Source organism: Sinocyclocheilus rhinocerous, unplaced genomic scaffold, assembly GCF_001515625.1.
Source record: "Sinocyclocheilus rhinocerous isolate Xijiao unplaced genomic scaffold, SAMN03320098_v1.1 scaffold7552, whole genome shotgun sequence".
NCBI lineage: Eukaryota > Metazoa > Chordata > Actinopteri > Cypriniformes > Cyprinidae > Sinocyclocheilus > Sinocyclocheilus rhinocerous.
In genome coordinates, this window is record NW_015635598.1 from 11817 (window position 1) to 16891 (window position 5075).

The 5075-nt window shown below is 40.3% G+C and overlaps 1 pseudogene; it reads left to right on the forward strand.

The window, feature by feature from the left end:
* Positions 1-4367, forward strand: part of LOC107747369 (uncharacterized) — a 12750-nt pseudogene extending 8383 nt beyond the window's left edge.
* Positions 4368-5075: the final 708 nt, after the last annotated feature.

The following is a 5075-nucleotide window of genomic DNA, read 5'->3' on the forward strand; positions in this document are numbered from 1 at the left end:
CTCTCCGTGCTACTAAGCAGGCCGCCTCTGCTATGGGCAGGTCCATGGCGGCTATGGTAGTGACGGAGAGACATCTGTGGGTGAACCTGGCAGATATCGGGAAGAAAGAGAGGGGCTTTCTTCTCAATGCTCCGGTTTCGCCTTCCGAATTTTTAGGTACCTCCGTCGAGACGGTGGTTGAGAAGTTCAGGGAGGCAAAGGTGCGCTCAGCGGCCTTCAAATTCTTCATTCCACGAAGGTCCAGGTCTGAGCCCAAACAACCCAGGGGTCCTGGCCCGTCTTGGTTTGAGGATCAGAGACGGGCACAGAAGGCTAGTGTCGCGGCTCGCGCTCCTCCCCCGCCTGCGGGTAGGGGTAGGAGGAATCGCGGTTCAAAGGGAGGTAGGCAAAGACCTAAGGGATGTGATCCAGACGAGGCATCAGCGCTTTCGTCCGGATCAGAGTGATACTTGAGTATCCACTCATTTCCTTCGGGGGTTTTACATCTGCCCTTATCTTCCCCTTCCTAATTCCCCTGTAACCACCATCTCTCCACCTGACCGAGGTTAGGTAGGAACTTCCTGCATTACAGTCTCCTATGCTGGACCTATGATGTTTAGGTTGGTTCAATGGCTTCATAGAAACCACCTTACTGATGGTCCGGACTAGAGGCTTCTTCGGGTCGCTACTTGAACGGGGGGACCCTGCGCGGGAACCATTGTGGGTGAGTACCAGTGGTGTAGTCTACGTGATACGCAGGTATATGCCGTATACCCACTAGGAAAGGTCAAGGATTTCCGTATACCCACTTAAAAAGTGCGAGGATACGTAACAACATCGTTTTATGACAGAACTTTCACACGTTCATTCGCGATCGCCTCCCAGGTAGCCAATCTGTGAGTGATAGTTGGTCCCCCTCACAGTGGCGTAGCGCAAAATCGAGGGGTGATTTGTCACTGTTACGTCGCAGTATTGGAAATATTTCTGTTTTAAACCATGAAGGCTGATATTTGGCAGTGTGCAAACTTTGCGCAAGAGTTATGCGGTGAACATCTTTTAACCTCAGCAATTATACAAAGTGAAAGTAAAAACTGACAGCGCTTTTCGGCATCTGACGCTGCATTAACGGCACATTTTCTCTCAGAGACGACAAGAGACAAATCTACTTCAACATATGCTGATAACGGCATATAACTTGAATTATTCCCTTGCCCTAAGGAGGGCCCTGTGATTAACTTTCGTGAGGACAGCATAACCCGATCGGAGCTGTGACATATCAGTCATCTGTCCCGAGCATCTTTCACACTGGCCTCTGGCCATCAGACAGTCATTACCTGACCTGGTCACGATCAAATATGTTAGCTTTCATTGGCAGCATAAAGGAAATGTATGCTTTTATCTTTAACTTTAACTGTTTGAAAACGAAAGTACATGAGGCCTGTTGAAAGATTTCATATCCTGTGGCTCCCTCTAGTGGACTGCAATTGACCTTTAGAGGGGGCATTGTTGCTCAGCCAAAGCAAGTCTATGGGAAATGTTTGATAATTATTTATACTAAAACTGTAAGTCCGATAAGTTAGAAAAGATATAGCAACAAACTTTAAAGGTCAAAGGTCTCTGCAGAGTTTGGTGCTTGTAGCATTAAAGCCCTAAGAGGAGATAGAGTTGAAAATTCTGGGTTTTAGAATAATAATAATAATAAGTTTAAATAGTATAACAGTATGCAGGCTTTCTCAAGTGACTGATAACTGCACTAATGTTAGTGTGGTGGATCAATGAATGCGGGTGAGAGATAACTTAGATACTGTGTGTGTCTGTGTACAGCAGTAAACCGAATACAATGTTTATATCTCCTTTTTCAGATGATGAGAGAGATGAGAACTCCTGGCCAGCCTTGTGAACTGAAAGTCAGGCTAGCGAATTTAAAAACAGGCACTCTTAAATGTGCATTGAAAATTGCCAGCTGAGAAAACCTGCATCATATTCATACAGCATCTAAGGATAAATGTAGCTCTTAACTGGCTGAGTTAAACAGTAGAAAATCAGTCCAGTCTCCCCAGCTGTAAATGTCATTGGCTGTTAAAATCTTGTGTTGCTTATAATAAATTGGCATGTTGATATCACACAAGCAGTCTTTCAGAATGCTCTCAGTTACATGTAGATGCAAACTGTATGCATAAGGCCTATAGGATATATATCACTATAGTGAGTGTGGTGGTGCTTATGGGGTGTCGCTCTGGGACAGGCGAGTATGAGGCTGGGTGGAAAAAATCACAGTATACTCACTACAAAAAACTAGACTACACCACTGGTGAGTACGATCCATTTTTATAAAAATATATATTTAATACGCTGGTGGTTGTGTCTCGCCTTGGGCTCTACTCAATCAGTGTGTCTCTGTTGACACACTTTTGAAGCATCGCTCCCCTCACCATTGAGGGTTATTGTGAGCATGGTGCTTTCTTTCGAGCGTTTGAATTCTCTCCCCTTCTGAGGAGTTGGATTCCTCGCTCCTTGGGCTGTTCTCATGGTAGTGTTTAACAGTGCTCCCCTTTATCAAAGGGTTGCCTATGAGCACGCTACTCCTTTCTAGCATGCTTTGCATGGATGTGAATCGGTGGAGTACATGTTGAAAATGAGTGTTATTTTATGTCTTTGTGAGTAAAGGGAAAGATTGGATTAGTGCTTAATGTTTTTTTTTTTTTTTTTGGTGGGGGTTTAAAAGAGGTTAATTTATGTTGGAGTCATAATGGTTTTTCATTGTGTTTTCAGTGTTTCATAGGAGCTTAACAGGCGGCTACGTGACAAATGTGCTGCATTGAGATCAAACATCGTCATGGCTAGACAATGACTAAAATAGCATTACCATAGAGGGTGATTGAATCTAGTTTTCAAACTGATGAAACAAACAGATACCAGAGAAACATCCAGAAATACAGAATAGGAACATAATGACCTGATTATCATCATGAAAGACAGTGAGAAAGGTTTATAATTTCTGCAAAGGAGAAAGACTGAGTCTGACATCTAATTTATATAATATTATGAATTTGATTTCACATCACCCTCAAGAGGACTAATTTAAATATTCACACAGTTTGTATTGGGAAGATGAAATGCATATGAGACTGAACAGAGATTGTGGGCAGAAGACAATAAGAGCAGAAGACGATATTATACTGTAGACATTCAGTAATTCATCTTCAAACTTGAATGATCAACAAGTGATCCATGTGTGATTTGACAAATGTAATTATTTTGCATAAACAAATCAAATAAAATCAAAACAATGAGCCCACATATCAATAACACAGAATGTCTATAAAAAATGAACTGCTTTAAATGTCATTCTGTTGTTTAAGTTAGTAAATTTAGGTCAAAACCACATTAAACAAGCATCATTTTCATTATTATCTGTCTGTGTGGCTAAAATCAAAATAAAGTGGGAGTGAAAGTATCTGACTATACTGAGAGCTTCACTGAACTTCAGCTGCACCTCAAACACGGTGAGCAAACTTGGATACTTTGCATGTTCTGCAAGTATCTGTTCTGATTTTTACGTAATTTATCTTGGTTTATAGATGCTGAATATCCAAAGAGTGTGACTGCATCTGTGTATCTTGGTGGAGAAGTCAGCATCACCTGTCAGATCCCAGAGAAACATGAAGTTCATTTCTGCAAAGAGGATAATAATCACACTTATAATCACATCTGCCAAACCATCAGCTCATCTAAAGTGACAGAAATGAATCCTTCATCTGAGAGAAATGAAGAGAGAGTTGTTAGAGTGAGCATCAGTAATGTGAGTGTGAGAGATGCTGGAGTTTACTGGTGTGGAGCAGAAACCAGAGACACATATCTGACTTTCATCTCCCTGAACACTAAAATTCAGCTCAACCTCATCAGTGAGTCCATTCAGATGATTTCACTGTAGTAAACACAGTATATTCAGAATCATTTGTGTTAAATGTCCGTGTTTTCAGATGATTTCACTTGAATAGATAGAGTACATTCAATAACACAAATTGTGCGTGTTAAATGTCCATGTTTGTTTGTTAAAAGTGCCTCCAGCAGTGAGACATGAAAGAGAATCCACAACTAGTCCCTTAATGACAGAGCTCATGGGTCATCAAACATTACAAACTGAGTTCTATACATATTTAATGTATATAAAATGTTTATATCATACATTTATGTTGGAATAGAAAAGAGTATGAGCATCATACATTTTAATAATTGTGTAGCTATTATGTCATTCATCTCTGGACTGTGTGTTTGTGTTTTATTCTCAGATTTCTCTGTGATCATCATTATTAGTGTGTGTGTGATTCTGCTGCTGATCGGTGGATTCACTCTGACTGTGTGCAAATTAAGACACAAGAGACGAGGTGACACTTGGGTTCATTATTTATCTCTTGAATTGTTTAATTAAATTGTCTGAGTGTCTCTGAGCTGCTTCAGTTAATCTCACTCAATGCGTTTCTGTCTCAGATGCTGCTGACATTTGATGTTGATCTATTTTGTCTTACTCTGATCAATTCACTTTGTTTTGGGTAATTAGGAAGAATCTCAACATCAGACAAGAGAAAGAGGAAGAATGAGTTTCTCAGATGCTGCTGACATTTAATGTTGATCTAGTTTTTCTTTCACTTTCTGATTGATTTGTTTTGGGTTAATCAGGAAGAACCTCGACATCAGACAAGAGAAAGAGAAAGAGAGAGAAAAATACAATGGTGAGTCACAGTGTAATGAACACATTACTCCAATTCTAAAGTCCTTGCTCTGGCTTCCAGTCAACTCTATATACACCCAAGCGTCACTTACGCTCCTCACAAGCTGGTCTACTGGCTGTAAGTGCCTTGAGAAGCTGCGTTAAAGGTGCTATAAAATAAGTTATTATTTTTATAAAGTATTGTCAGTTATTATGTCTTTATCCATGTTTAGTAATGTGTTCATCACAGTTTTTTTGATAATTACAAGTGTGATATTGTTTTGTCACAGGTAACGATCAATTTTAATTTACACCTTGGTCTCTTCAAAACCTTCCCCCACCAGCTGCCATTCTTTTAATGTGCATTTTCTCTCTATTTTATCTG